Source organism: Pelmatolapia mariae, linkage group LG7, assembly GCF_036321145.2.
Source record: "Pelmatolapia mariae isolate MD_Pm_ZW linkage group LG7, Pm_UMD_F_2, whole genome shotgun sequence".
Lineage (NCBI taxonomy): Eukaryota > Metazoa > Chordata > Actinopteri > Cichliformes > Cichlidae > Pelmatolapia > Pelmatolapia mariae.
This window is the reverse complement of record NC_086233.1, coordinates 53054661-53066848: the sequence shown is the minus strand read 5'-3', so window position 1 is coordinate 53066848 and position 12188 is coordinate 53054661. Positions and strand designations below refer to the sequence as shown.

The window sequence follows — 12188 nt, the reverse complement described above, 5'->3', positions numbered from 1 at the left end:
TAAATCGGGAAAGACTTTTGGATGTTTATGGACCCGTCCCCAGAACTTTTTCATACCGCATCCTACCCTCAAACGTAATTAAGTATGTTTTAAAATTCTGCTTTTCTGTCGATGTCACCTTGTCTTTAAGGTGGTGATACTGTTGGAGGTGAAAATGGAAAGAGGGACTGTTGCTTTCAGTTTTAACCTAGTCACAGCATGCATACAGTATGCCTGCTCTCATGAATAATATACTCTGTCCAACCACCTTCAATTACAAATGACTTTTACCCAGTGCGATAACCATAAAATAACCTTGAAAAGCATGGTTACTCTTTATCTAATCCAAGCAGAAATTGCAATCCAGAATAAATCACGATCCCAAAGAGCTAATGAGATTGTGTTTCAGAGACGTGTTAGTTCATTAAGCCAATTACTACAAAAGAGAAATGTTATACTACTAATGCACTGTGTACTCAGGGAAATGACCCAGTGAGATGAATAGATAGAGAAAAGGAAGTGGAAAAGAGTGATGACTCAAACACAGGGAAAACCCTCAAGATGAATTAGTTATAAGGCCATCTACATGTGGGGCAGACGAAATATGAAATATTAAGTTAGCATTTGATATAGCGAAAGAGTTAAGGTTAAACAACTCTTGAAAATAATCAACTACTATCCATCTAGAACCGTCCAACTGTGATGCTGCGCTGGAAGTACACATGGCGTTCAAAAAAGTGTTTGATGAAGCACTGTAACCACAACGCTCTGTGAACTGCTGCTCATTTCTGAAGCAGTTAAAAATCTGCATGCAGATAACGCCCACTGCTTTGCTCGTATCAGCTACATGGCTGTCATTGTACACGCCCAGTTATTATTTTTTTCTTTTTTTGAGCGGACAAGTCAAAATGGGTCAAATATTCCAAGGAAGTACAAAATTATTATCACATGCAAATCTTCTTTTTTATAAGGGAAAGTGTAACAAAGCTGTGATCTTTAAAAAATATTTAAAGCCATAAAAAAAGAAAAAGAACCTGAGGGAAAATTCTGCACAGGAGATGAGAAATCATTTCACACTAAAGGTAATTATAGCTTTCCACGACACATGCTGAATTACCTCTGAGCCAGCACGGGGATCCGTCTCATCTTTACCATGGAAACCAACACCATACTAGAGTACATGCACGCACACTGAGGGAGCAATTGCCATGACATCCAGCACTGTGGCGAGAAGAAGCTTTCAGCAACTAGACCAATTTACTCAGTAGCTAACTGGACAGTCAGTCAACCCTCTGTACTCTATATCACTCCCTATTTCACTCACTCTCCTCCTCTCTTTCCCCTCTTTTCCCCGTGAATTTCTTCTGTCATGATGCCAGACGAATTACCTTTCATCAGCAGAGGACAAGGTCTTGCAGTGCTTAGTAGGAGTGGCTCTCATTCAAGTGGTGACAGAGAAAAGAAAGCTCTGCAGGGATCCCTGCACAAGGATGCAGTTGAACCGGCACCGCACGCATGCATCCACCGCCACTATCACTACCAGCGAGTGCAACGGCAGCAGTAGCAAATCGGAAGGGGAGGGGTAAAAATAAATATATAAAAAAAGCAGGAGAGGGGGTTGCTCTATCAGCAGCAGGAGCATTACATCATAGGCTGCCTCTGTGGAAGGGTGGGAGAGGAGTGGACAGAGGAAGGGAGGTGCTCCTCGTAGCAGCAAAAGCTCCCTGTTACTGTTGAGCTCTTTTCTTTGCGTGCCCAAGTCCAAATTTAATATTTATGATCTGGTAACTGTGAAATGCCCTTGGTGGTTAGCATAAGACCTATTTAATCATTAACTCAGCTGCTCTTAATTGTGTACCTTCACCAGGATTTGTTGTCAGAATGGATATAATATGATGTACACTCTAATGTAGATCATCCCTTTGGGGCACAGACTGTGTGCATGAGTGTGTGTCCAGCTCATGGAAGCCTACACAATGTCTATTCTATGTGGTAACTGAATTGCGTGACCAGCAGTTGCTCGCCACTGCTCCCAAAGCATGCTGATATTCATCCCTGGAAAAAGGTCAACTGAGATTCCTCGGGGCAGTTGTGAGTGGATAGGTAAAAGTGTTTGGACTGCTCGCGATGATTAAAACTTATGTGTCGCAACAAATTTGTCAGAAACAACTGCATGATTATGCTGATGCTCTGAGCACATCTGGGAGGCAGGCGCGACCATAACGAGAGCGCTACGGGTCACCTACCGCAGCGGACAGCTGTTAACCACCTACACACTGGTACACCGCAGACCACTGGCACAGACAACAATGCACTTGACAATAATGGTTAGTCAGAACCAAGTGATCCCACTTTTCCTGAACAAACACAAACAAAGCTCCCACAACTATGTACATGTTGTCAGAAGGACATACACTGGTCAACTAACAATATACATCCAATCCTTCAACAGTTAATAACAATGCTTTCCACGCCAGGTAGAAGGAAAGTCATTAAGAGGAAAGTGGAAAGGAGGAGGAATCATGGCAGCTCTCACATTCTTGTTATTCCACTTTAAATCAGTCTTTTGAAAAGTAAGAAGCATTTCAAATTTAATTGTTTTGACTGACAATTTTCATTTATATTATTTATTATTCTGCATGTTTTTTTTGAATTGGTGGATTAATTGTGTGTTCTAAAAAAATAATTATGCCTTGGAGTGCAACAATTCCCCGTCTTACTAAAAGTCCAACATATTTAGTATCCTATGATGTGTGTACAGATGAATTTTTTGGTAATTAAAACATCTTTGAAGAGCCTTTGGGATCCTTAGCTGAGCGTTTTAGTGTTCATGTTTGGCATGTAGCGGGTAGTCAGATCTCATTAATTTCTGTAGGTCGAAAGTATATTTCCAGCACAAGCTCTAATAAACCCACCATATGCTCCCTGCTGAGCACCAGACAGAATAAAAACAAACTTACCAGTTGGAGGTGAAACAAGCTGGAGACCCAAATATTTTTGGTAATTAACAGATGGATTCCAACCCATTCCCTTAATGTGATTACTGTGGAGAAAAAAAAATATAGTTTACTATTAGCACTAATAATGATAATAATTCCATTTCAACTGTTTAATGTATGAGGTGGCACAGCAGTCGATAAAGCAAACAGACTGTAACACATTATGCAAATGGACTGCAGCTCTCCCTAAAGTGACATCTGTTATGACTCAATTTGAAATAAATATCATATTAACTGTTTACGAAACTATAAGCAATTTGTTCAAGTGAATAAAATCATAAAAAGAAAAAGATATAATAATCATACATCATTTGTAAATCAGGTCTACCTGAGTATTAACTGTAAGGACAGCTTGAGCCCTACTGACAAGCAAATCTGGTGCATACCCATTAAACATTGGACGTCGGAAAGACACGCTGCTCATGTCTATATTGGCTCCGTCGGCCCATGACCAATCCTGGACATCTATACGATGTTGAATAAACTAGGTTCACAATTTGAACGTCCAACCATGACCCAACCTGGATGTCAATATGATGTTGGGCTTTCAAAATTTGAACTTTTTGGACGTCATGTGGACATTTTTTTTATTTACAAATATCAACATGATAGATATGAATACAGATTATTTATAAACAAACAATTTATTATGTGTTAGCCTACTGATTTATTCAGCACGTGTGAGGGTTTTTATTATTTTACTTTTTTTTTTTAAGTTGGTTTATTTTTTTCAATTAATCAACTTGTGGGAAAATATTAAAAGCATTGAAATCCACGTAAAATGTAAAACAATAATGGTTAAAGTGTTTAGAAAAAAAATGGAATTCCTTTTAAAAAATGTACAATGTGCTTAATAATGAGCATTTGCATTTTATATGGTTCATTTTTACAAGTAACCTGTTTTATTGTGAAGAGCTCATGATTGTAGGAGGAAATGAATGTGATCGCTAGGTTGACTGCAAGACGTTTGTGCAAGTGTGCATATATGAACTGGACTATCTGCTTGACAGACTTTGCCAATGCACGCATTTTGCAAACTGCCTGTGAGAAGCTGGTGAGCTGTGAGAGCATTTCTGCTCCAAAATCCACCATGCAGCTGCTTACTTTTGTTTTAGCGTCAAGAGCCCGCACCATGTTGGAGACGTCTGCTGATCACTCTGCATTCCTTTACACGTAACTGTTATGATCTAGTACCATTTCAGAAGGTGGCATATTGTTCCAGATCATTTTCCAATAACATTTGATTGTCTCAGTCACAGATGATAAATGGAGACATATATAAAGGTGTGAATAAAGCTACAGAAAAAATAACTGGTAGCCTATAGAAAACATGTCCTCCACCCTCTGGAATCATGGGACTACAAAGCCTATAGAAGCTGTATAAAAAATGGCGTCTAAAATGAGTTTGACGTTAAAAAGACGTCCACAATGATCCCATTTGAACTATAAATAGCCCGTACACAGAGGTCCTACGGATATCAACACTTAAAGTTAAGTAGACGCTGAAAAAACATTGTCATCTGGCGTTACAAAACAATCCTTTCAGTGGACCAAAACTGGACGTCCAAAAATGTCATATAAAAGATGTCACTATGACGACACTTTTGTACTTTGCACATTTTACTCAATGTTTTAGATCTTTACCTGGTGGGATACAAGTGCTACAAATTACATTTAGAATCAATGAACTTGAGCACCAGTGAGCAATATCAGACACCAGGCACGTGGCCATACCTCATCCCACATTTTACAACTTCTCTTATTCCTAAGTTTCTCAATTCTAGTGACTGTGGAGGCCGTCTGAGTACAAAAAACTCACTGTCATGGTCAAGAAATCATTTTGAGATGATCTGAGATTTGTGATATGGAAAATTATCCTCCTGGAAGAAGCAATCAGAAGACATGTACACTGTGTGGTCATACAGCGATGAACATGATCAGCAACAAAACTCAGGTATTTAAATGATCCTCACCATTACACCACCATCAGCAGTCTGAACTATTAATGCAAGGGAGGATGGATCCATGCTTTCATGCTGTTTGCTCCATTCTGACCCTGCCATCCAAATGTTGCAGCAGAAATTGAGACTCATCAGATCATGCAACATTTTTTCCCGTCTTGTGTTGTCCAAATTTGATGAACCCTGTGAACTGTAGCCACAGTTTCCTGTTTCTAGCTAAAAGGAGAGGCAGTCAATATGTTCTTTTGCTGCTGTAGTAAATCTTCTTCAAAGTTTCAGGTCTTGTGCATCTAGAGATGCTCTTCTGCTAACCTTTATTATAACGACTGATTATTTGAATTACTGTTCACTTCCTAACAACTCCAAATAGCTAGTGCTTTGACCTGTGGCATCAACAAAGCATTTTCTCCCAGAGAACTGCCACTCACTGGATATTTTCTCTTTTTTGGGCCATTCTCTGTAAACACTAAAGATGGCTGTGTGGTAAAATCCCAGTAGATCAGCAGTAAGTACTCAGACCAGCCTATCTGGCACCAACAACAATGCTACATTGAAAGTCACTTGAATCACCGTACTTCATCATTCTGAGGCTCAGTTTCAACTTCAGCAGGTTGTCTTAACCATGTCTATGTGCTTAAATGTAATGAACTGCCTCCATGGCTGATCAGTTATCTGCATTATTGAGTTAGCAAAGTAAAGCTGCCGAATATATGCCAACCAACTAGTTATTTTAATAGTTATTTTTCCTGTTGCTTATATTGTTTCACAGCACGTGGTGTAATGCTCAGGTTGCATTACACCACGTGCATGCCTTTGATTTTAAGTCTGACTCTGTTTTTTTCTGTCCTTTGCATGGGGTCAAATCACAACCCCCAGAGTGTCAGAGGCAGAATGTTTAGTCTGCCACGGGTCTTTTACTTTGAAAACTGAACCGATTCTCCTTTCCTCTGTCTGACTTACCGCCCTCATCATCCGCTCTGTGCAATTTAATGCGCCTTATATCAAAAATACACCCGGTTCTATTTTGAGCTCGCAGACACTCATGGAGTGCTTCTCCAAATGCATTTGGTGAAATTGCAAGCATTGTCTTATGTGCGCATGATTAGCTTTGGTGGCCATATTGGAGCCAGAAACACCACACAGCTGCGCTCGATGTTTTCCCAAGGACTCAGACATTTGGGATTGTTTTAGATAGATTAACTCGTGCTAATCTACTCTTAATTCTTTTAGAGTTGTCGCCAAGTCGAATAATCATATCGTGATCTGTTTCCTCTGTTACACTCAACTGTATACATCTGACTGCTTCACCGTGACGCACAAATAAGCAGAACAGAGCTGAACACAACAACAGCAGAAGAGACTCCCACGCTGAGCTGAAATGAAGCAAGTGCACATAAATCAAGTAAAGAACATTGAATAAAAACATTTTTCTAATTCTTTAGTTATTGGGCCATGTCACTCTTACGTTGTTTTGTTTGAAGTCCCTCATAATTTGTTAATGAACTGAGCGAAGAAGAACAGTTTAAATTAGCAGGCATGAGCAGCCAGACATGTGACCAATATATAGAATAAAGAAGCTTTGATACACTGGACTATATATTTTTTTCCTAAAGACAGAAGGATTCTGGTCACCGTTGAGTTCAACCTAGTGCGCAAGATTTATTTTTACTGAGGAATCTAATGTTGGTTGAGCTCCACAAACTGTAAAAGAAAACAAAGCAAACTTTAATACAGAAGGATGGCTTTTACAGCATGTTTTGGCAGCTAAGTCCAAATGAAGGCTACCAGTTTACACTGAAGCAGAGATGATACAGCTTGTCCTCAAAGGCAGCAATGACAGAGCAGAGACCCTTTTAATTTAAAAGTAAAGCCTGGCTTGTAATGTTAACAGACAATGAGCATCTGCTATCTGTAATGTGCAATCCTTTCTCCACACAAAACAAAACAATCAGACCAACATATTGTGTACGAGCCTCATCTTAATGAAAAATAAAGGATAAAACAACAGTTGTTGGTGCACTGTATCACAGTCAAGCAAACTCAGAGCAGAGATGCACCATTACAACTTGCAGATGTGACCTTCACTAGAACAGTAACATTATCTCAGTTACAATGCACCCAAACAGAGGAAGACTATAAAGGAGAAGTGTATGTGAGGCCTCGATAAGTGTGACAGTACACGAGGAAAAATCAATCCAACTGCTCTTTTGTCTGCCTCATTTTAAAATGGAGCGTACAGCATTCCTCACATACCGAGTATTGTAGGTTGGCTGGAACGCAGACTGTACTCGGACGAGGCCGTGTGATTTCCAGTGTGTGTGACACTATTCATGGATGGTGTCTGAGGAAGGAGGGTATCCCAGAATGTAAACAGCACTCCAGATGGGCCTGACCTTTGGTAACACGAATTGGCTGAACCCCTCGTGACCGGAGGGGACAACAGCATTGAAATATTATTGCCACTGCAGCCAATCATCCAGCTTTTCCAATGAAAAGCCTCTTTGGCAAAGCGAAGTCTGTTTCACAGTTACAAACAGATTCAAGCTCTTTTTTTGCAAAAGGGAAAATGAAAAAAAAAACACAATGACAGCACAGAAAGACAAGGGAGTGACCTTGACATGAGCACATCCTGTTCTTTAGGAATACAAAGACCTTTTTCAGAGGTTCCAAGCATAAATTTTAAAAGATGAGCACTCTAACAAAATCAAATGTGAAGTTTTTGGACAAACCCATTATAAGCATGGCATTAAAAGCCCAGATGTGAGAAGACTTTAATGTTCCTATTATGGCATCCTCATTGTGTCTGAAAAAAAGTCCCTTTTTGAAGAGTAAAAGAACATGCACACTGCCACTTTGGACCATGTATAAATATTACAGTTATTACGAAGCCTATACAGCAATCCATTTTCATAATCCAATTTAAGAGAATATCCCCGGAGGGTAACGTGTCAATGAATTATTCAAATTTCACACATGCAGGAAGAGATGGTCAACTGTGATACATGGTGTTGATTGATCTCACTTAGCAGCAGGAGCCTTATCCCCACCTCCTCAGGCTCCAGAGACCACTTCAGAATTAAAAAGGTCAAAGGTGATTGGCTGGTCTGCTATGAAGCCACTGCTGAAGCAGCAGGAGTAATCAACCATCATGACACGCACTCTCATATTTCCACTTTGTCACATGCGGTAGAGTACAGCAAGCTGACATGAGCATTAAAGTAATAGTAGTATTTGCACGCGCAAAGCCATCCGAGGTGAAAAAGTGCACAATGACATACCTCACTTTCTTTATGAGATTAGTAAGCAGGAGTGTTTTAATACTAGGCGAGACAAGTCTAAGACACCCAAACTAAAAACTTAATGCTCTTATATAACACAGGTATATATTTTGTTCTACTGACAAACCTGTCTGGTATGTTTTACAGGACAAAAACACCAGAGCAAAAGAAAGGCAGCGGCAATACATTCATCTCTTTAAACAAGTGATTTCCGTCACTATTTAACTCTGGCTTATTTCAAATAAAAACATAAACACATGCCCTACTGTATGTCAAGCTATATAGAGCATCAGCAGATAGTTTGAACATTGGTTTATACAAGTTTCACTCAGTGGCCTCTGTGAATAAACCACCTCCTTTAACATAAACCTCATGTAGATCTTGTCATTTCTGACCACCTCGGTGTTCACTTTGCTTCGTGTCCCTGCTTACAACCATCACGCAATGTCCTTGAAAGTTTTACGAAGGGATGCCAAACACAGTGTTTAGGGCAATCAGAAGCAGATGCTGCCATCAGTAAAAAGATGAAGGGCGGCAGTTGCATCTTATTACTGCGTCTTAGAATAGTGACGTTAATCCCCAGCACTAGCTTTTACAGCTGAAAGATAACTGAGTCCCGCCCTTGGCACCTTCCTTCGGGGTCTCAGGGTCTCTTGCACAGCTGCTCAGATAAAGCTCTGGTACAATGTGGGACATGCACAGTACCAGCACTGGTATTTGGGTATGTGTTTGAGTAAAGCTAAGTAAAGGCACTGTGCCATTAACATGAATGTTTTGCTCTTCTAAACCTCCAAGAGAGCTGGATTTATAGTGATGGATGTGCTCACAAGTGTTCTTATTTCCTAATATGGCATGCTTTGGTCTGCGGACCAACTTGGAAGAGATATATTTCTGAAGGGTAAAGGGAGGAACAAAGCTTTTTTTATTATTATTTTCCATAATAATCATTTCCATCCAATCAACAGATGGAAAGCGTCCCTCTCATTTTCACAGTGATATGCTGAACATTTTCTCCACCTCCACATACACGAATTTCCAGCCTTAAATGGATGAAGTGCTATAAATATAGCAATGACGCTTTTCTGGAAACACCCGCTATTAATGAAATGATACATGGATCTACTCTATTGTCTTGGCTGCTGATCTAAGAGGCTACAGGTGAGTACTCTGAGTTCTTATGTTACAGGCTACAGCAGTGCCTAACCAGTCACCGTGTTTACTGACTCGCACTGCAGTATCATGTTCCACGTTCCCTCGGCAACGCTGCCATTATGTTCACCTTTCCATTCATGCCCTACTCTCGTGCCCCCAAGAAACAAAAAGCAGGCATATCGCATTAGAAGGTTGATCTAAAGACAGGTCAGAGCCCCTCAGCAAGGTGGAAAAGAGAATGTCTTTCAGTATCTTATCTGTCTATTCTTTTATCTATCCCTCTGTCATTTATCTTTCTGTCCATCCATCAACAATCAACACCAAGGGGCTCACAGGGGGGTGCCAGATGTGAAAAAAATCCTTCAGAAGTCAAAAATACCACCAATGTAGTATCATTTCAGAGCCAGTTCTGTCTTTTGAGGTCTGAAAACCGAACCTTTCTGCTGGTGCTGGTCCAGGCCCTATCATCCAACATCAGACCTTACAAATGTGCGTCTGGAAGAATGGTGAAAAAATTCCCATAAACACACTCCTTAACCTTGTGGAAAGCCTTCTCAGAAGAGTTGAAGCTGTTATAGCTGCAAAGGGTGGGTGGATGTTAAAGCCTACGTAATAAGAAAGCTCATATTTGTGTGAAGGCAGACAAAAAAGCTAACATTTTCACAAAAAAAAGGCATATGTCAATTCCCCCCAATTTATTGTGGTCATGTCAATAAACATGTTCAAACATGCTAACATTTTGGCCTTGTGGTGATCATCAGAGCATGAGAAAAATGTAATTGACTGTAATTCACTTCTTGGTTTCTTATGCTACTTTGACTGAATGATTTAAAACTAGGTAGTATAAGTCTGACTGAGATTACCAGTTGTGTAATGAATGTTTCTATGTTTCTACACTTTATTAAAAAGTTGTTCAGATGGCGCATTTTAAACTAAACCTCATTAGGTCAAGCAGATGTCATTGTGTTGAGCACTTAAAACAAATATTTCAGCAGAATATATTTAGCGGTTAGTCTTAGTGAAGGAACAACAGCATGTTAGTCCATAAACATATTAGAGTTGATCATGATCATCATCAAGAAGGTGGCAGTCACTATAAATACATCTGGATTATATGATAATGTATAACTTATAAATATTTAAGTATAGACAAATTAGATGCAGATGTTAGAAAGCAATAATGGTAACAACTGAAAAGATTAACTTATTATTTGATAATAATTTCTAAGTTGCAACAACTGGAGCTCTATTTTAATTCTGTGTACTGAACAAGATGCCTGAGTTGCACAGGACTGTTATTACCAGGGGAACTCTAGTTATTTGTAATAACTGCAGAGGTCAACTGTGCAAAATTGCAATGTCTGAAGCTTCTAAAGTTAAAATTCCAACACATAATACGTACCATATTTCACTAAACAGAGTAGTCCTGTCATAACATTAGTCAGTTGCTAATCTGTGTTTTCTACACCTTTCATCTGCCTCGTTCCTCCACCTGAATTATAAAACTGCAGGAAATAAAATGAGAATAGCATCTTGATGTCTTTAGGCTTTTTAGCTCATTTATGGCAGTATTTTGATTTAGATGATTTTTTAAAAGTTGTTAATGTTAGTTCTTTAACCGCAGACTACATAAAGATTTCTCGTGTGTGAATGCGCTGGACAAAACACACCGATGTGTATGTGCCCTAAATTACATGAGGTGCCCTGATAATAGTAAACCTGTGCAAACAGGGCTTTTGACATGCTTTAAGTCTGAAGTGTTTTGTCTGTACTTACAAAGTTGAAGGTTAAATGCACCGTGTGTACTGTATTATTATTGAAAAGCATGCTCCCTTTGGTTTTATGGTTAAGGAAAACCAAATATGAAATTGCAATCATTTGATCTACTTTTTATTACACTGAGAAACTGTGGTGCTATGTAATGTCATGATATAATTAGTATTTTGTATTTCACCAACACAACAGTTCTGGCAGTTGAAAGCCGTTATATATCCTTAGTAGCACTCTGTTCTGTCCGCTGACTGTCTCTTGCAGTGATACAAAAGTACATCTAATCTCCAAGTAAAGCACTGCGTGACACTGTTTCAGTATGTAGCATTATCTTTTCCTTAGACTTCTCAGTGGCAAAACTACACATTGTTCAGGTTTTCTGCCTCCATCTAAGATGAGCAAATTGGGCAATGGTAATTTAAAGGCTCTTCTTAAAAAGCAGGTAGGCCAGGAGCTCAGTAATATGCGGGCACGTAGGTAGTCAGTTAAACTGTTGCAAGCGTCTCTCTGTCGCTCTTCTAATGACAGGGTGGGATTCCAATGAAAAGCAAATCAGCTGTTTCAGTTTGAAGTTCAAGATCATAAGGAGCACAGTTCTGTTCAACACCTAAGAAGATTTAAGCCTTAAACTGAGCTTAAGTAACCCTGCAGGATTTAAAAAAAACTCTTTAATTTCTACTGCTCCTCTAAAACAGCTGTCTAAAGACCAAGCACTTAACTATACAGTGTTTGCAGTTTGTAAACTCAGAACTATCCAAATATGTTCTGTGGGATCTTAGCTACTAGTGTATCTACTAGGACAGTTAACAGTATATACTTGTACAACTGCTTGTTAGCACAATTAAGTAAATATTGTTTATTTATAAAACACATTTCACAGCCAAGTGGTCACAAATATTCAGTCAATCACATGACAGCAACTATCTTCATGAAAGCATGGATCCATCCTGCCTGGTTCGGACGATATTTACTTGGTACACTTTGGGCCCCTTCACTGTACCCAAATGGCCCCACAGTCACCGGATCTCAATCCATTACAGGACCTCTGG

General features: G+C 39.4%; 1 protein-coding gene across 1 annotated transcript in view; it reads right to left on the bottom strand.

The window, feature by feature from the left end:
- Positions 1-1460, bottom strand: part of sema4ba (sema domain, immunoglobulin domain (Ig), transmembrane domain (TM) and short cytoplasmic domain, (semaphorin) 4Ba) — a 58554-nt gene extending 57094 nt beyond the window's left edge. The window contains exon 1 of the mRNA XM_063479700.1: positions 1368-1460. The gene's annotated coding sequence lies outside the window, so the exon portion shown is untranslated. The remainder of the gene's footprint in view (positions 1-1367) is intronic.
- Between the last annotated feature and the right edge of the window lie 10728 nt (positions 1461-12188).